Raw genomic sequence first — 21,628 nt, forward strand, 5'->3', positions numbered from 1 at the left:
GTAGATCTGGTCATTAATCACTGAGGGGAGAAACTATGTCAACAGTAGATCTGGTCATTAATCACTGAGGGGAGATACTATGTCAACAGTAGATCTGGTCATTAACCACTGAGGGGAGATACTATGTCAACAGTAGATCTGGTCATTAATCACTGAGCTGAGATACTATGTCAACAGTAGATCTAGTCATTAATCACTGAGGGGAGAAACTATGTCAACAGTAGATCTGGTCATTAACCAGGCTGATGGATCAATACGTCCTGATTCCTTCCTGTAGATGGACTCATCCTGATGGATCAATACGTCCTGATTCCTTCCTGTAGATGGACTCATCTCATCCTGATGGATCAATACGTCCTGATTCCTTCCTGTAGATGCACTTATCTCATCCTGACGGATCAATACGTCCTGATTCCTTCCTGTAGATGGACTCATCTCATCCTGATGGATCAATACGTCCTGATTCCTTCCTGTAGATGGACTCATCTCATCCTGATGGATCAATACGTCCTGATTCCTTCCTGTAGATGGACTCATCTCATCCTGATGGATCAATACGTCCTGATTCCTTCCTGTAGATGGACTCATCTCATCCTGACGGATCAATACGTCCTGATTCCTTCCTGTAGATGGACTCATCTCATCCTGATGGATCAATACGTCCTGATTCCTTCCTGTAGATGGACTCATCCCGATGGATCAATATGTCCTGATTCCTTCCTGTAGATGGACTCATCTCATCCTGATGGATCAATACGTCCTGATTCCTTCCTGTAGATGGACTCATCTCATCCTGATGGATCAATACGTCCTGATTCCTTCCTGTAGATGGACTCATCTCATCCTGATGGATCAATACGTCCTGATTCCTTCCTGTAGATGGACTCATCTCATCCTGACGGATCAATACGTCCTGATTCCTTCCTGTAGATGGACTCATCTCTCTCTGTGTGGTCACGGTGGCAGTAGAAGAGTGAATTCATGTGTTCTAATAAAATTGTGAGTAGAAAAGCTGACAAATGCCAGCGACACCTTGTTCAACGTTTGTGGGAATGGATTTATTTATTTGCACAACAGCCAGAGAATGACGGCCCTAGCTAAATCGAGCCAAACTAACGGTGCCAAACTGACGACTCTCCTCTACATTCCTCTCCGCCCCTCTCCTCTCCTCTCTTCTGTCTCATCTCTTCTTCTCTCTCCTCACTCTCCCATTCACTCCCTGTCTCATCTCTTCTTCTCTCTCCTCACTCTCCCATTCACTCCCTGTCTCATCTCTTCTTCTCTCTCCTCACTCTCCCATTCACTCCCTGTCTCATCTCTTCTTCTCTCTCATCACTCTCCCATTCACTCCCCGTCTCTCCTCTCTTCTTCTCTCTCCTCACTCTCCCATTCACTCCCCGTCTCCTCTCTTCTCCCTCCTCACTCTCCCATTCATTCCCTGTCTCATCTCTTCTTCTCTCTCCTCACTCTCCCATTCACTCCCTGTCTCATCTCTTCTTCTCTCTCATCACTCTCCCATTCACTCCCTGTCTCATCTCTTCTTCTCTCTCCTCACTCTCCCATTCTTTTCCTGTCTCCTCTCTGGTCTCTCTCTTCACTCATCCACTCACTACCTGTTTCCTCTCTTAATTTATCTTCCATTACCTCCCCTATATCTCTCTTCACTCACCCACTCACTTCCTGTCTTCACTCTTGCCCTCTCGGCCTCCCTCCATCTCTCACTCTCTCTCTTAGGCCTCCAATACCCATCTCTCTTCTCTTGCCTTCTCCGCCAACCCCTCTTCTCTCTCTCTCTCTCTCTCTCGCCTCCCCCGCAGCCTCCCCAGCCTCTCCCCTAGCCTCTCCCCCAGCCTCCCCAACCTACCGCCTGCCTCCCCAGCATCCCCAGCCTCTTCCCAGCCTCCCCAGCCCCTCCCCAGCCTCTCCTCCAGCCTCCCCGCCAGCCTCCCCCCCAGCCTCCCCAGCCTCTCTCCCAGCCTCCTCAGCCTACCGCCAGCCTCTCCGCCAGCCTCCCCAGCCTCTCTCCCAGCCTCCCCAGCCTCTTTCCAGCCTCCCCCGCAGCCTCACCAGCCTCTCCCCTAGCCTCCCCAGCCTACCGCTAGCCTCTCCAGCCTCTCTCCCAGCCTACCCCAGCGTCTCTCCCAGCCTCCCCAGCCTCTCTCCCAGCTTCCCCAGCCTACCGCCAGCCTCTCCGCCAGCCTCCCCAGCCTCTCTCCCAGCCTCCCCAGCCTCTCTCCAGCCTCCCCCGCAGCCTCCCCAGCCTCTCTCCTAGCCTCCCCAGCCTACCACCAGCCTCTCCAGCCTCTCCCCAGCCTCCCCAGTCTCTCCCCTGCCTAACGCCAGCCTCTCCATCACACTCCCCAGAGTCACCCCCATCCTCTCTCCCAGCCTCCCCCAGCCTCTCCCCAGTCTCTCCCCAGCCTCCCTCCTAGCCTCCCCAGCCTCTCTCCCAGCCTCCCCAGCCTCTCTCCAGCCTCCCCCGTAGCCTCCCCAGCCTCCCCCTACTCTCCCCAGCATACCGCCAGCCTCTCCGCCAGCCTCCCCAGCCTCTCTCCCAGCCTCCCCAGCCTCTCTCCAGCCTCCCCCGCAGCCTCCCCAGCCTCCTCCCAGCCTCTCTCCCAGCCTCTCCAGGCTCTCTCCCAGTCTCTCCCCAGCCTCTCCCTAGCCTCTCTCCCAGCCTCCCCAGCCTCTCCCCAGCCTCCTCCCAGCCTCCCCAGCCTCTCCCCAGCCTCACCCCTAGCCTCTCTCCCAGCCTCTCCCCATCCTCTCTCCAGCTTCACCCCCAGGCCCTCTCCCAGCCTCCCCAGCCTCCTCCCAGCCTCCACAGCCTCCTCCCAGCCTCCTCTCAGTCTCTCCCCCAGCCTTCCCAGCCTCTCTCCCATGCCTCCCCAGCCTCTCCCCAGCCTCCCCAGGCTCACACAGCCTCCGAGGGTCACGACAGAACAGCTCATTCTCAGGGTTGTATTATTGGACTCAGGGGCCAGGGATATAAATATAAACTGTCCCTCTGTTCAATAACCATTATATTCTCTACATTATACATTAGAAGCTGCTGATGGGGCTGTAAATTCACAGTTGTCTCCCGCTGCACCGGGCCACCGGCAGAGAGAGAGAGAGGTGTTGCTTGGAAAAGAGAGGTAAAGAGACAGCGGGAGACAGGGAGAGAGAGAGCAGGAGGAAGGTAGATATAGGAGGGAGAAAGAGAAGAGAGAGAGAAAAAGAGAGAGAGAAAGAGACAGAAAGAGAGCGAGAGAGATACAGAGAAACAGAGAAAGTGAGACAGGGTGAATAGGTGTTCAAGTAACTCATTCATTCTGACATCTATGTCGTATTACAAGTACATAGACCTCCATCCTCTTTCCTTTACTTATTTAGAGAGAGAGAGAGATTGACAAACAAACAAACCAAAACAAAAGTAAAGTATTCTCATGCTTTGTTGATTTAAAAAAAGCTTTCGACTCAATTTGGCATGACAGTCTGCTATACACATTGATGGAAAGTGGTGTTGGGGGAAAACATATGACATTATAAACCATCTACACAAACATTGGTCTTCACTACGACATAGTAGTATAGTTATAATTAGCAAAAAACACACACATTTCCTTCCACAGCGCCGTGCAGTGAGACAGGGATGCAGCTTAAGCCCCACCGCCGTCAACATATATATCAACGAATCGGCGAGGGCACTAGAACAGTCTGCCACACCCGGCCACACCCGGCCTCACCCTACTAGAATCTGAAGTCAAATGTCTACTGCTTGCAGATGATCTGGTGCTTCTGTCACCAACCAAGAAGGGCCTACAGCAGCACATAGATCTTCTGCACAGATTCTGCCAGACCTGGGCCCTGACAGCACATCTCAGTAAGACCAAAATAATGGTGTTCCAAAAAAGGACGACAAATCCAAATTCCATCTAGACATCGTTGCCCTAGAGCACACATCGTTGCCCTAGAGCCTTGGCCTAAACATCAGCGCCACAGGTAACTTCCACAAAGCTGTGAACAATCTGAGAGACCAGGCAAGAAGGGCCTTCTATGCCATCAAAAGGAACATAAAATCCGACAAACTGTAACAATTAGGATCTGGCTAAAAATACTTGAAACAGTCATAGAACCCATTCCCTTTATGGTGGTGAGGTCTGGTGTCCACTCACCGACCAAGAATGCACAAAATGGGACAAACCCCAAACTGAGACTGCATGCAAAATTATGCAAAAATGTCCTCCTTGAACAATGTAAAATACCAAATTATACATGCAGAGCAGAATTAAGCCGATACCCGCTTTTTATCAAAATCCAGAAAAGAGCGGTTAAATTCTGCAACCACCTAAAAGGAAGCAATTCCAAAACCTTCCATAACAAAACCATCACCTACAGAGAAATACACCTGGAGAAGAGTCCCCTAAGCAAGCCGGTCCTGGGGCTCTGTTCACAAACACAAACAGACCCCACAGAGGCCCAGGACAGCAATACAAATAGACCCAACCAAATCATGAGAAAACAAAAAGATAATTAATTACCTGACACATTGGAAAGAATTTTCTAAAAAAATGGAGCAAACTAGAATGCTATTTGTCCCTAAACAGAGAGTATACAGTGACAGAATACCTGACCACTGTGACTGACCCAAACCCAAATCTTTGACTATGTACAGACTGAGGGAGCATAGTCTTGCTATTGAGAAAGGCTGCTGAAGGCAGACCTGGCTCTCAAGAAAAGACAGGCTATGTGCACACTGCCCACAAAATGAGGTGGAAAGTGAGCTGCACTTCCTAACCTCCTGCCAAATGTATGACCATATTAGAGACACGTATTTCTCTCAGATTGCACAGACCCACAAAGAATTAAAAAACAAATCGAATTTTGATATATTTCTGTCTTGACTTGCCCTCCAGGATGGAGATCAAAGGCGCCGGCTAATCAAAGGTGTCAAGACCCCCATCTCCTGGGGGAGTTTTATGACGGTCATAAATACCTTGCTGGAACTTTCTCTCCCTTGCCATGCAGTATTGAGGGGAAAGAACCCTTTTGTTACAAAGAGATTCTTCCCCGCCAAAACTCCAACATCCAAAAGTGGATAATGAAAGTAAAGAATGTGGGAAATGGTCGGGAGAGACTTAAAGAACAATCATGTCAGATAATTTATTGTTTTGTGATATCATTAAAGACGTTATAACGGAAACATTGTAACTTTAACCTGTTGGGGCTAGGGGGCAGTATTTGCACGGCCGGATAAAAAACGTACCCGATTTAATCTGGTTACTACTCCTGCCCAGTAACTAGAATATGCATATAATTATTGGCTTTGGATAGAAAACACCCTAAAGTTTCTAAAACTGTTTGAATGGTGTCTGTGAGTATAACAGAACTCATTTGGCAGGCCAAAACCTGAGATTCCTTACAGGAAGTGGCCTGTCTGACAATTTCTTGCCCTCCTTGATCATCTCTAACAAATACAGGGGATCTCTGGCATGACGTGACACTTCCTACGGCTCCCATGGGCTCTCAGAAGGCGGCAAAAAGCTGAACGATGTAATTCCATCCCCAGGCTGAAACACATTAGCGCATTTGGCAAGTGCTCTATCAGAGGGCCATTAGACTGAGGCTCGTGCATGAGGGGATAGCATGCTTTTACTTTCACTCTCTTTGTAATAAAAAACGGTTTCCCGGTCGGAATATTATCGCTTTTTTACGAGAAAAATGGCATAAAAATTGATTTTAAACAGCGGTTGACATGCTTCGAAGTACAGTAATGGAATATTTAGATTTTTTTTGTCACGAAATGTGCCATGCTCGTAACCCTTATTTACCCTTTCGGATAGTGTCTTGAACGCACGAACAAAACACCGCTATTTGGATATAACAATGGATTATTTGGGACCAAACCAACATTTGTTATTGAAGTAGAAGTCCTGGGAGTGCATCTGACGAAGACAGCAAAGGTAATAACATTTTTCTTATAGTAAATCTGACTTTGGTGAATGCTAAACTTTCTGGGTGTCTAAATAGCTAGCCCTGTGATGCCGGGCTATCTACTTAGAATATTGCAAAATGTGCTTTCACCGAAAAGCTATTTTAAAATCGGACATATCGAGTGCATAGAGGAGTTCTGTATCTATAATTCTTAAAATAATTGTTATGTTTTTTGTGAACGTTTATCGTGAGTAATTTAGTAAATTCACCGGCAGTGTTCGGTGGGAATGCTAGTCACATGCTAGTCACATGCTAATGTAAAAAGCTGTTTTTTGATATAAATATGAACTTGATTGAACAAAACATGCATGTATTGTATAACATAATGTCCTAGGGTTGTCATCTGATGAAGATCATCAAAGGTTAGTGCTGCATTTAGCTGTGGTTTGGGTTTATGTGACATTATATGCTAGCTTGAAAAATGGGTGTCTGATTATTTCTGGCTGGGTACTCTGCTGACATAATCTCATGTTTTGCTTTCGTTGTAAAGCCTTTTTGAAATCGGACAGTGTGGTTAGATTAACCTCTATGGGCAAGGCGGGACGAATTCATCCCACCTACGTAACAGCCACCTGAATTCAGTGGCGTGATTTTTGAATCGTTTGAAATACTATTACTTCAATTTCTCAAACATATGACTATTTTACAGCTATTTAAAGACAAGACTCTCCTTAATCTAACCACACTGTCCGATTTCAAAAAGGCTTTACAACGAAAGCAAAACATTAGATTATGTCAGGAGAGTGCCCAGCCAGAAATAATCAGACACCCATTTTTCAAGCTAGCATATAATGTCACAAAAACCCAAACCACAGCTAAATGCAGCACTAACCTTTTATGATCTTCATCAGATGACACACCTAGGACATTATGTTATACAATACATGCATGTCTGTTCAATCAAGTTCATATCAAAAAACAGCTTTTTACATTAGCATGTGACGTTCAGAAAAAGCATACCCCCCGCAAACTTCCGGGGAATTTACTAACAGTTTGCTAAATTACTCACGATAAACGTTCACAAAAAGCATAACAATTATTTTAAGAATTATAGATACATTACTCCTCTATGCACTCGATATGTCCGATTTTAAAATAGCTTTTCGGATGAAGCACATTTTGCAATATTCTAAGTACATAGCCCAGCCATCACGGGTAGCTATTTAGACACCCGGCAAGATTAGCCTTCACCAAAATCCTATTTCCTATAAGAAAAATGTTCTTACCTTTCCTGTTCTTCGTCAGAATGCACTCCCAGGACTTCTACTTCAATAACAAATGTAGGTTTGGTCCCAAATAATCCATCATTATATCCAAATATCCTCTGTTTTGTTTGTGCGTTCTAGACACTATACGAATGGTAAATAACGGTCGTGCGCATGGCGTGACAAAAAATGTCTAAATATTCCATTACCGTACTTCGAAGCATGTCAACCGCTGTTTAAAAACAATTTTTATGCCATTTATCTCGTAGAAAAGCGATAATATTCCCGACCGGGAATCTGCAATAAGCTAAACAGCTGAATGAAATTTCTCCACGGGGGCGAATCGTGCACGCGCCTCATTCAATGGTCCTCTGATCGGCCACTTGGATAAGGCGATAATCTGTTTCAGCCAGAGGCTACTTCGTCATCGTTCAGGTTTTTCCCGGGTTCTGAGAGCCTATTGAAGCCCTGGGAATTGTCACGTTACAGCTAAGATCCTTACTCTTCAATAAACAGATGCAAGACGCACGACTCCTTGTCAGACAGGCCACTTCCTGCATGAAACCTTGTCAGGTTTTTGCCTGCCATAGGAGTTCTGTTATACTCACAGACACCATTCAAACGGTTTTAGAAACTTTAGGGTGTTTTCTATCCAAACCTGAACAATAATATGCATATTCTAGCTTCTGAGTTGGTGTAGGAGGCAGTTAAAAATGGGCACATATTTTTTCCAAAATTCTCAATACTGCCCCCTAGCCAATACAGGTTAACGAGAGTCTTGTCTTTAAAATGGTGTAAAATAGTCATATGTTTGAAAAATTGAAGTTTTTGCATTTTTGAGGAATTTGAATATCGCGCCACAGGATTACACTGGCTGTTGAGTAGGTGAGACGCAAGCGTCCCACCTAGCCCATAGAGGTTAAGAGCTTTCACAATGTATATGTCAGAGTTACATTGAAATGTTGTAAAATATATATGATTAAATATGAAACTATTTGTTAGAAGTTTAAATGTGATTTTAGCCTAAATAATTAACATATTAGACAAGTACATTGCCAGGTTGCTACTGGTATTTAAAATGGTTTAGAACTACTAGACCAGTATACGTGCAGCATAACCGACAGCGTGAGCTGAACATTACGAAACGGTAAAACCTTCTGAAACTCAACAGAGAAGAAGAAGACTCGACTAAGGCATGCCTGCAGCTCTGCATGTAACGGAGTCTAGGAAACTCGACCGAAGACGAGAAAAGATTAACTCTTCTCTATCAAACAACCATTGGAACGTCTGATGTAACCAGTCTAACGAACACTTCCAGAACAAAGCAAGCCTACTACTACAACTACTAAAGACATTGTGACCTCTGGTGGACAACCAGAGACTTTCTGTCTAACTATTCGTCACAGACAGTTCGAGGGGTTTCAACAGAGAGACGACAGACAAAGACATCTAAGCGCAAATATATTTTGCATTTCTAAATCCGAATGAGCAGTTCTTAGGGTGCTAAATATCCATATTTACAATGATTATTATAAATAATACATTCATTTATAAAATAATTTATACAAATATATTATATTATATTAATATTATTATTCAACTGTACAGTATGTATTGAGTTCCTTTGTCTCTCCCTTCCATTGTGAAACCAGTCGTCATATCGGGTTAGTCCACTAGGGATTTTTCATTGCATTATTTTAGTAATTAAAATTGTGTGTGTTCATGTATTTCTGTGTGATTATTTAGTTAGTTAATAAATAAATAATTAATCCAATTTGTGTATCGCTGAATCATCATTTAGACTAGGGTTGGTGCAGATTGGAAGTCAACGACGTTCAGAATGAGACTGATATGACGTTCTAATGATGAATGTATGACTGGTACGATAACTGTCACAACGTCCTCAGAAGGTGGCGCCTCTCCCCATTCGGGCGGCGCTCGGCGGTCGTCGTCGCCAGCCTACTAGCTGCCACCGCTCCCCTTTTCTGTTTCGTTTGGTGATGTCTGTTTAGGTTAGCACCTGTTTTGGGTTAGGTCATTAGTGGGGTTATTTAGTCTGTCTGTTTTTGGTTTGGGGTTGTGCGGGATTCATTTTTCTTTCGTCCTACGTAGGTTGGGGATTTGATTATGCTCCACTGTGCTATATTTTAGGCATGAGGGTCTGCTGGGCTGCGTCCCAACTCATTTTGGATTTTATTCCTATTGTTTTGAGTTTTGTACCCTGCCTTGCATTTTTGGACTTATTCCATTAAACGTGTGTTTCACGTAGTTCTGTCTCCTGCGCCTGACTTCACCCCTCCTACACATTAGAGACGGTTTCTGACAATAACGATATATTCTGATATATTCTTTGAGTTAATTCGGGAAACGGTAACTCATTAAACAAACTTTTTCCGTGTTGCCCCGAGTTACTAAATGAGTTAATTGTTACATGATTAATTTATTTGCGATATAAATATTCACGTCACGACACTCTCATATCTACTGGGTGAAATATCACAGCAGCGAGATGTGTGACCTGTTGCCACAAGAAAAGGGCAACCAGTGAAGAACAAACACCATTGTAAATACAACCAATGTTTATTTTGTACTTTAACTATTTGCACATCGTTACAACAATGAATATAAACATAATATGACATTTTAAATGTCGTTATTATTTTGGAACTTTTGTGAACGTAATATTTACTGTTAATCTTTTTTATTGTTAATTTCACTTTCATTTATTATCTATTTCACTTCCTTTGGCAATGTAATCATATATTTCCCATGCCAATAAAGCCCCTTAAACTGAAAATTGAACTTAGAGGGAGAAAGAGAGAGAAAGAGAGAGAGAAAGAGAGAGAGAGAGAGAGAGAAAGAGAGAGACAGAGAGAGAGAGAGAGATAAAGAGAGAAAGAGAGAGAGAGAAAGAGAGAGAGAGAAAGAGAGAGAGAGAAAGAGAGCGAGAGACAGAGAGAGAAAGAGAGAGAGAGAAAGAGACAGAGACAGAGAGAGAGACAGAGAGAGAGAGAGAGAGATTGATCAATAGAAACATGTTTTCTGAGATTCAGAGCAGCTGAGGAATAGGAATGAGTGTCTGACACACACACACACACACACACACACACACACACACACACACACACACACACACACACACTGTTACGTGTTACGTTTTTCTTGTTCCCCATTTTTCCCCTGTTAGTGTGTTTGTCTTGGGCATTACAGGTGTACCGAGTTGCGGCTAACGATGGTGGGCGTGGCTGTAGCTGATTACAGAGAGGCTATCTGTTTGCCGTGTGAGAAGAGAGGAGAGAGGGGGAGAGAGAGAGGACACTTGTTTTTTGTTTGACTATTTGTGTTAATTTCTTTGTTTGTGTTTCAGCCTGTCCTCCTGAGGCGCTCCACCCTACCTAGGTCCTGGAGAAGGGAAAAGGTAGATCTGCCCATGGGTGTACATTCTCACGTAGATAACCCATTGTTTTATACACTAGGTTAGCCGGGCGGGTGTCACCCTTGTATTTTTCTTGGAACCAGGTAGGACAGTGGGTTAGGGCTTAGTGTGTTAGGAAGGATTAGGTGTGTAGAAGAGGAGGGACCTTTTGTTTATTTTCATTACTTGGACCCCGATCCCAAACATTCCCTTCTCTTACCTTCCCTTGTTGTGGTTGTTTTGTTTCTTATTGATTATTTATGGGTGTTTTATATTATTTATTTAACTAATTCACTAAACATCCCCTGAGGGTTAAAATTGAGTTCTGGTTGTGGTCTGATTTATTTATCGCTCATTGCACCCCACATTTCTTCCCCTTTCATCCGTGTTACCTAGTGTGTTTAGGCCCAGGCATTTACGTCTCCTCCTCAGACGAGCTACACCCGAGGGGAGAACGTAATACACACACACACACACACACACACACACACACACACACACACCCTAGTGTGTCTGCTGTAGAAGCCGTGTTCTACTCGCTGAGTTTGGTTCATGGCTGAATGCTCCTATTCATTGGAAAGGCCACGGCTCTGACCAACCTGGGAGTGACAGACAACTGATTAAGGAAACAGTTTAATTCCTTTCTCTCCGACGGCCGGACCGCCACAGAAATCTAATTAAAGACACTAGGGCCGCATCCCAAAGGGCAACCCATTCCCTATGTAGTGCACTACTTTTGACAAGAGCCCTGTGGTGCTTTATAGGGAATAGAATGGAATTCGGGACTTATTCTACATCTCCCATGGGGCCGTGCTCCGTTACCTACCATGCCACCAACATGACACGACGTGTAAATCTCCTGACCTAAAAAGGTGACGGCCGCTGAGTTATTCACCATGGTGGGTTGAGGGGTAGTTAACACTGAGTTATTCACCATGGTGGGTTGAGGGGTAGTTAACACTGAGTTATTCACCATGGTGGGTTGAGGGGTAGTTAACACTGAGTTATTCACCATGGTGGGTTGAGGGGTAGTTACCACTGAGTTAATCACACACACACACACACACACACACACACACACACACACACACACACACACACACACACACACACAGGCTGGAGTCTGGCCAGTTGTCTGATCGACAGTCAAAGTAGTATATCTAGTACCTGGTGGAAACCCAGATTACAGTAGGCCCCAGTAACAGGTAACTGGTGGAAACCCAGATTACAGTAAACCCCAGTAACAGGTAACTGGTGGAAACCCAGATTACAGTAGGCCCCAGTAACAGGTAACTGGTGGAAACCCAGATTACAGTAGGCCCCAGTAACAGGTACCTGGTGGAAACCCCGATTACAGTAGGCCCCAGTAACTGGTGGAAACCCAGATTACAGTAGGCCCCAGTAACAGGTAACTGGTGGAAACCCAGATTACAGTAGGCCTCAGTAACAGGTAACTGGTGGAAACCCAGATTACAGTAAACCCCAGTAACAGGTAACTGGTGGAAACCCAGATTACAGTAGGCCTCAGTAACAGGTAACTGGTGGAAACACAGATTACAGTAGGCCTCAGTAACAGGTAACTGGTGGAAACCCAGATTACAGTAAGTCCCAGTAACAGGTAACTGGTGGAAACCCAGATTACAGTAAGTCCCAGTAACAGGTAACTGGTGGAAACCCAGATTACAGTAAGTCCCAGTAAAAGGTACCTGGTGGAAACCCAGATTACAGTAAACCCCAGTAACAGGCACTTGGTGGAAACCCAGATTACAGTAAACCCCAGTAACTGGTACCTGGTGGAAACCCAGATTACAGTAGGCCCCAGTAACAGGTAACTGGTGGAAACCCAGATTACAGTAGGCCCCAGTAACAGGTACCTGGTGGAAACCCAGATTACAGTAGGCCCCAGTAACAGGTACCTGGTGGAAACCCAGATTACAGTAGGTCCCAGTAAAAGGCTACGGTAAGGAAATAAAAGTTTAGCAGTAGCCTCACAAGTACATCCTATACGCATAAATCAGAATAAATGAAGGTCCATCTAACCCAGGGCTGGGCAACTCCTGTCCTCGAGGGCCTGATTGGTGGCACAGTTCTGCCCCCAGGTGCCCCAGCTAACACACCTGACTCCAATAATCACCTAATCCTGATATTCAGTTTAGAATGAAATGTGATTAATCAGCTGTGTTTCCTAACGATGGAAAGAAAGTGTGACATCAATTAGGCCCTCAAGGACTGGAGTTGCCCACCCCTGATCTAACCAGTCTCCTCTCTCAGTGAGAGATTTACTTTTTTTAACTTTTTTTTTTTTACATTTTTTGTCATTTAGCAGACACTCTTATCCAGAGCAACTTACAGTAGTGAATGCATACATGTCATACATTTTTTTCTCTGTACTGGTCCCCCATGGGAATTGAACCCACAACCCTAGCGTTGCAAACACCATGCTCTACCAACTGAGCCACACGGGACATTCCCAGTTACCCAGCCACATGGGACAGTCTACATGCAGGTCAGTCTAGCCAGTCTCCTCTCTCAGTAACAGATCAGTCTACATTCAGGTCAATCTAACCAGTCTCCTCTCTCAGTGAGAGATCAGTCTACATTAAGGTCAGTCTAACCAGTCTCCTCTCTCAGTAACAGATCAGTCTACATTAAGGTCAGTCTAACCAGTCTCCTCTCTCAGTAACAGATCAGTCTACATTCAGGTCAGTCTAACCAGTCTCATCTCTCAGTAACAGATCAGTCTACATTAAGGTCAGTTTAGCCAGTCTCCTCTCTCAGTAACAGATCAGTCTACATTCAGGTCAGTGTAGCCAGTCTCCTCTCTCAGTAACAGATCAGTCTACATTCAGGTCAGTCTAACCAGTCTCATCTCTCAGTAACAGATCAGTCTACATTAAGGTCAGTCTGACCAGTCTCCTCTCTCAGTAACAGATCAGTCTACATTCAGGTCAGTCTAACCAGTCTCATCTCTCAGTAACAGATCAGTCTACATTAAGGTCAGTTTAGCCAGTCTCCTCTCTCAGTAACAGATCAGTCTACATTAAGGTCAGTGTAGCCAGTCTCCTCTCCAGAATACATCTTTATACCAAATCCCACTCCTGGCCCGCTCTGAACAGTAAATAACAGCAATCAATAACCAAAATGAATTTACAGAAAGACCATCTTGTCACTGGTGGCTACGTGGTGTCATTGGGCCAATGTCAACTCTCTGAGTTGAGAGAGAGGGAGAGAGAGAGAGAGAGAGAGAGGGAGGGGGGGAGAGGGAGAGATGGGGGAGAGGGAGAGGGAGAGAGAGAGAGATGGGGAGAGGGAGAGAGAGATGGGGAGAGGGAGAGATCAGGGAGAGGGAGAAGGAAAGAGGGAGAGGGAGAGATGAGATGGGGAGAGGGAGAGAGAGAGATGGGGGAGAAGGGGAAGGAGAGGGAGAGATGGGGGAGAGAGAGAGGGAGAAGGAGAGGGAGAGATGGGGAGAGGGAGAGCGAGAAAGGGCAATTCTAGTCACACACTAAGCGTCCAAATGCACCCTTTAACAACAGGACTGTAGTGCAGACATTTTCATCCAAAGTAAATCAGTCTACAGCTTATAGTGTGCCAAAGTAGTGCACTACGTAGGGCATACCTAGGGTGCCATTTGAGAAGCAGGCAGCCTAACTTTTCCTGATCCACCCCGTGTCTTGTTAAATATAATCAGATTGGGAGTTGGTCCCGCGTAGGACAGAGGATACGGTCGGAGTCAGCACTTTCTGACCCGCCGCTGTGTCCCTCAAAGACGTCTTCATTATCTTATTGACTACACTGCCTGTGGAACGGGATGGAGGGGGGATGAAGGGGGGATGGAGGGATGGAGGGATGGAGGACGGGGGGGACTACAACCTGTCTGACATTGCCTGGGTAAATGTTGAGCGTCATTTCATTCAATAACTCATGGAGGTTAGATCATAGTGCTGTATCACACTGTCTCCAATGGAGTGAAGTAAAAGACAAAACGCACTGGGTACACCATGGACGAGTCCCAAACGACACCTTATTCCCTATATAGGGCACTACAAAGGCAACCTATTTCCTTGTGTACTACTTTTCCCGGTCAAAGTAGTGCACTATATTTGGAATAGGGTGCCATTTAAGGATACGGCTCGTTTGGGACTCCCGCCACAATTACTTATTGTTTCATCTAGGACTTCCTATTAGCTTTCAGCTTCATAACAGGATTGGTGTCCCTCCCCACGGGACGGTTAAGCTAACGTAGGCTAATATGGTTAGCATAAGGTTGTAAGTAACATGAACATTTCCCAGGATATAAACATATCTGATATGGGCAGAAAGCTTAAATTCTTGTTACTCTAACTGCACTGTCGAATTGACAGGAGTGATTTCATTCTTATTTTTGACCCTTAATTCAAAACGTTGTATATATTTTTATGTTTGTTTTCTTTATGTAGAATGAGTATGTACATTTTTTTTTTATACTTTAATTTTTTTTTCTGTCTTTCTTTTTTTAGTTGTTGTGTAGAATGACATGTCAGTGTGTTTAATAGTGTATGGCCCTGGGGTAAAGGAACAGCGTAATGCTTTTAAAGACCATGTTGTCAAACTAACACGGAGAATAGGACACAGCAGGCAACACGAAGAGGAAACATTTATAAGGATGACGATTCCCACAAATAAAACAACAAGGTTATGGCACTAAACTATACACACAATACTAATTCACTACTAATTCACTACTAATTCACTACTAATTCCGTACTAATTCAGTGCTAATTCAGTACTAATTCAATACTAATTCAGTACAAATTCAGTACTAATTCAATACTAATTCAATACTAATTCAATACTAATTCAGTACTAATTCAGTACAAATTCAATACTAACTCAGTACTAATTCAGTACTAATTTAATACTAATTCAATACTAATTCAGTACTAATTCAAATCCCCTGTTTTGTTCAAAAGGGAAAAAATATTTGAAAGATGGCTATGGCACGAAACCATTTTGCTTAAATTGAAAAGCCACATTTCGTCCCATCTCGTGCCACACATTAAATGGAAAAACCTACATTTCATCCCATCTCGTGCCACACATTAAATTGAAAAACCTACATTTCATCCCATCTCGTGCCACACATTAAATTGAAAACCCACATTTCGTCCCATCTCGTGCCACACATTCTACATGTGTTCTCTGATTCCCGTTCAGAACTAAAACCCAACGACAACCCTTGAACACTATAAAGATGACAGGCCAAACTAGTTTGGGGAGTTTCTTCCTGCCAGAATGATCCCGTCACTTGTCACATCACAAGTTCATCATGAGCTAAAAGCAGGCAGAAGTCTTGGACAAATCTAAAAAAAAAAGTATATTTTAAAGCTGACGTAGTGAAACTCTGAGGTAACTCGTACCCGAGTAAAGAGTTCCTACGCTAACCCTGGGTAGCAGGAGGATAGTGTATATTGAACTAAAAGACGATGACAATGTTGATGTGACGGATAAATAACTTAATAACAGTGAATTCAACTCAGCATTACTTCCTGTATGGGAACCAAAACGGCACCATATTCCCTAGTCAAGTGCTTTTAACATCAACCCGTAGAGACTTCTGATCCAACATTAGCTCACTACGTAGAAGATAGGGTGTAATTTGGTACTCAGTCCGTCTGTCAGATCTCCGCTGGTGTCTCAGCTCTGACTGACCCCCTCGCCCTTGAAAGTTTATCTCCGCAACATCCTCCTGGCGTGTGACATTTTGAATTAATCCAGTCTAAAGACCATCAAATATCAGAGACGTCTTCAAAGAGACCGTATTGCTACTTCCTCTCTGCCCCCCCCCCCACTCCCTCCCACCCCTCCCCACGACACACTCCCCTGGCCCGTTTAAAGGACTCGATCGGAGAACAGCGGAAGGAAGCGTGACTCTGTCTCACTGCGTCTGTCTGACTTCGACGTCGCGCAGCTTGGCTTTGGGCTAAATTGGCAAATCTGTGGCAAGCAGCGCCACTTTGTTTGCTGGTTTCATTAATACTTTAAAAGGCTGTATCATGAAAAGTGCCAGCACACAGTACCTAAACATGTGCTTTGGCAGCCGCGCCACGGATTCTAATTGGGAACCCTGAGCTGGGACAGAGTTCCAAACGTCAGCCTATTCCCGATGTAGTGCACTACTATTGACCAGGGCCCATAGGGCTATAGAGGAAATAGGGAGCCATTTGGAAAGCACGTCTGGGCTGCATTCAGAAGGAGAAGAACGTTGCACCTCCTCCTCTCCTCTGCTTTTAAAAAGCATCCCTCCATTATTCACAAGGAAGGTAGAGAAGAATTAAAGAAGAACATTGGTAACGTGTTAGATTAACCCTCTATCCTACTGTATCACACTGACACAAGACTCAACATAGTACCTAGGGCTCTTGGGGCAGCAGGTAGCCTAGTGGTTAGAGCATTGGGCCAGCAACCAAAAGGTTGGGGCAGCAGCTGGCCTAGTGGTTAGAGCATTGGGCCAGCAACCAAAAGGTTGGGGCAGCAGCTGGCCTAGTGGTTAGAGCGTTGGGCCAGTAACTGCAAGGTTGGGGCGGCAGGTAGCCTAGTGGTTAGAGCGTTGGGCCAGTAACCGAAAGGTTGGGGCGGCCGGTAGTCCAGTGGTTAGAGCGTTGGGCCAGTAACTGAATGGTTGGGGTGGCAGGTAGCCTAGTGGTTAGAGCATTGGGCCAGTAACCGAAAGGTTTGGGCGGCAGGTAGCCTAGTGGTTAGAGCGTTGGGTGGTTAGAGCGTTGGGCCAGCAACCGAAAGGTTGGGGCGGCAGGTAGCCTAGTGGTTAGAGCGTTGGACTAGTAACTGAAAGGTTGCTGGATTAAATCCCTGAGCTGACAAGGTAAAAATCTGTCGTTCTGCCCCTGAACAAGGCAGTTAACCCACTGTTAACTGCCTTGGTAAGCAATTATTGTAAGTTTGAATTTGCTCATAACTGAGTTGCGTAGTTAAATAAAAGTTCAATTAAGTAAAAACCAATATAAGTACGATGTGTCCCAAAGGGAGCTTAATTCAACCTGGTCAGAAGTAAGGCACTACATAGGGAATAGAGTAGCATTTGGGAATCAGACTGTGAATGTTATTTTCTGTCTGTTTAATTCTCTTGTTATAATGGAGTTGAAGGAGACAACATGGTGGGAATTGGTGTAGTTTTATTCAGGAAGAAGAGGGTGGAACATGCCTGCTCTCAGGTCCTTTATGATGTGGTTTAACTGAGGAAGAAGAGGGTGGAACATGTCTGCTCTCAGGTCCTTTATGATGTGGTTTTACTGAGGAAGAAGAGGGTGGAACATGTCTGCTCTCAGGTCCTTTATGATGTGGTTTTACTGAGGAAGAAGAGGGTGGAACATGTCTGCTCTCAGGTCCTTTATGATGTGGTTTAACTGAGGAAGAAGAGGGTGGAACATGCCTGCTCTCAGGTCCTTTATGATGTGGTTTAACTGAGGAAGAAGAGGATGGAACATGTCTGCTCTCAGGTCCTTTATGATGTGGTTTAACTGAGGAAGAAGAGGGTGGAACATGTCTGCTCTCAGGTCCTTTATGATGTGGTTTTACTGAGGAAGAAGAGGGTGGAACATGCCTGCTCTCAGACACTGTGTATTTGATCATCTCACATATAATGTCCTGAGCCATATGCTTTTTAAAAAGCAATTCTCTCTTTGGAACATCTACACTGACATATATAATCAGACAGATAATGTACCGCTGACATATATTATCAGACAGATAATGTACCTCTGGAACACTGACATATATTATCAGACAGATAATGTACCTCTGGAACACTGACATATATTATCAGTCAGATAATGTACATCTGGAACGCTGACATATAGTATCAGTCAGATAATGTACCGCTGACATATATTATCAGACAGATAATGTACCGCTGGAACGCTGACATATATTATCAGACAGATAATGTACCGCTGACATATATTATCAGTCAGATAATGTACCTCTGGAACACTGACATATATTATCAGTCAGATAATGTACCGCTGACATATATTATCAGACAGATAATGTACTGCTGGAACGCTGACATATATTATCAGTCAGATAATGTACCGCTGACATATATTACCAGTCAGATAATGTACCTCTGGAACACTGACATATTATCAGTCAGATAATGTACCACTGACATATATTATCAGACAGATAATGTACCGCTGGAACGCTGACATATATTATCAGACAGATAATGTACCGCTGGAACGCTGACATATATTATCAGACAGATAATGTACCGCTGGAACGCTGACATATATTATCAGACAGATAATGTACCGCTGACATATATTATCAGTCAGATAATGTACTGCTAGAACGCTGACATATATTATCAGTCAGATAATGTACCGCTGACATATATTATCAGACAGATAATGTACCGCTGGAACGCTGACATATTTTATCAGACAGATAATGTACCTCTGGAACGCTGACATATATTATCAGACAGATAATGTACCGCTGACATATATTATCAGACAGATAATGTACCGCTGACATATATTATCAGACAGATAATGTACCGCTGGAACACTGACATATTTTATCAGACAGATAATGTACCTCTGGAACGCTGACATATATTATCAGACAGATAATGTACCGCTGACATATATTATCAGACAGATAATGTACCGCTGGAACGCTGACATATATTATCAGACAGATAATGTACCGCTGGAACGCTGATATATATTATCAGACAGATAATGTACCGCTGGAACACTGACATATATTACCAGTCAGATAATGTACCTCTGGAACACTGACATATATTATCAGTCAGATAATGTACCGCTGGAACACTGACATATATTACCAGTCAGATAATGTACTTCTGGAACACTGACATATATTATCAGTCAGATAATGTACCTCTGGAATGCTGACATATATTACCAGTCAGATAATGTACCTCTGGAACACTGATATATATTATCAGTCAGATAATGTACCGCTGGAACACTGACATATATTACCAGTCAGATAATGTACCTCTGGAACACTGACATATATTATCAGTCAGATAATGTACCTCTGGAACACTGACATATATTACCAGTCAGATAATGTACCTCTGGAATGCTGACATATATTACCAGTCAGATAATGTACCTCTGGAACACTGACATATATTATCAGTCAGATAATGTACCTCTGGAACACTGACATATATTATCAGTCAGATAATGTACCGATGGAACGCTGACATATATTATCAGACAGATAATGCACCGCTAATATCCCCATTTCCAAATATCATACAAATTAATGATCCAATGTCAACATCATGTTGATGGTCTGTTAAGTGGATTAGGGCTGTTTGAATGATATCAAATTCAATAAAAGCAAAGACTAAGCAAGTTCAAACGCTCTGTCCATTGAACTAACGTCACAAGCACACAACCAAGGACTTATTTGACCCTTAGATCACAGCTGTGCATCCTAAATGACACCCTATTCACTATGGAGTCCACTACCTTTGACTAGGGTCATAGGCCTCTGGTCAAAAGTAGTGCACTATATAGGGAATAGGGTTCTATAGGGCTCTGGTCAAAAGTAGTGCACTATATAGGGAATAGGGTTCTATAGGGCTCTGGTCTAACGTAGTGCACTATATATGGAATAGGGTTCTATAGGGCTCTGGTCTAAAGTAGTGCACTATATAGGGAATATGGTTCTATAGGGCTCTGGTCAAAAGTAGTGCACTATATAGGGAATAGAGTGACATTCGTGACACAGTCAAGATATTTTGTGTGAAACAAGTGATGGTACGTTGCCAAAAGGCTTCCTAACACACCTAGTCTGAAAGAACACACTGTAGAAAATGAGCCTCAAGCAATATCGTCTTGGCAACACATCTTACCAGTACGACATCATCTTAGAAGCAAAAGAAATGTGTTCAGACAAACAAAAAAGATAGACCTATCTATTAAGTTGTTTTAAGGGGTCCACAGTGTGAACAATAATATTAAACCTTTTGAAAGTCTGTCGACAACAGCGACTGATACACGCTCCACTTCCACTACTCTGACTGACGGTGTTGTTGCAGCAGCCGGGCCCTCAGCAGCCGGGCCCTCAGCAGCCGGGCCCTCTCCGCTGTGTGAACGTTTTGAAATATTAACACGAGACATAGATATGAGTCAGAGGAAAGAAGAGACGACTGAAGAAAGAACACAACGACTCCATCCCTCCATAGCTAGAGATGCAGACCTCAATTCAAATGAGGAACACAGAGAAAACACAGAGAAAACGAGAGAGAGAGAGAGAGAGGAAGAGAGGGTCAGAGAGTAGAGGGGGAGAGAGAGAGGGTCATAGAGTACAGGGGTAGAGAGAGGGTCAGGGAGTAGAGGGGGGGAGAGAGGGTCAGGGAGTAGAGGGGAAAGAGAGGGTCAGGGAGTAGAGGGGGGGAGAGAGAGGGTCAGGGAGTAGAGGGGGGGAGAGAGGGTCAGGGAGTAGAGGGGAAAGAGAGGGTCAGGGAGTAGAGGGGGGGAGAGAGGGTCAGGGGGTAGAGGGGGAGAGAGAGGGTCAGGGGGTACAGGGGGAGAGAGAGGGTCAGAGAGTAGAGGGGGGAGAGAGAGGGTCAGGGAGTAGTGGGGGAGAGAGAGGGTCAGAGAGTAGAGTGGGGAGAGAGAGGGTCAGGAAGTAGAGGGGGAGAGAGAGGGTCAGAGAGTAGAGGGGGGAGAGAGAGGGTCAGGGAGTAGAGGGGGAGAGAGAGGGTCAGAGAGTAGAGGGGGAGAGAGAGGGTCAGGGAGTAGAGGGGAAAGAGAGAGGGTCAGGGAGTAGAGGGGGAGAGAGAGGGTCAGAGAGTAGAGGGGGGAGAGAGAGGGTCAGGGAGTAGAGGGGGGAGAGAGAGGGTCAGGGAGTAGAGGGGGAGAGAGAGGGTCAGAGAGTAGAGGGGGGAGAGAGAGTGTCAGGGAGTAGAGGGGGAGAGAGAGGGTCAGAAAGTAGAGGGGGGAGAGAGGGTCAAGGAGTAGAGGGGGAGAGAGAGGGT

At 44.7% G+C, this 21,628-nt stretch overlaps 1 protein-coding gene across 1 annotated transcript in view; it reads right to left on the bottom strand.

Moving 5' to 3' along the window:
• The window catches only part of LOC106575880 (protocadherin-9), a 601,426-nt gene that overhangs the window by 369,926 nt on the left and 209,872 nt on the right, over window positions 1-21,628 (bottom strand). The window lies entirely within an intron of this gene.

Source organism: Salmo salar, chromosome 17 (assembly GCF_965601325.2).
Source record: "Salmo salar chromosome 17, fSalSal1, whole genome shotgun sequence".
Lineage (NCBI taxonomy): Eukaryota > Metazoa > Chordata > Actinopteri > Salmoniformes > Salmonidae > Salmo > Salmo salar.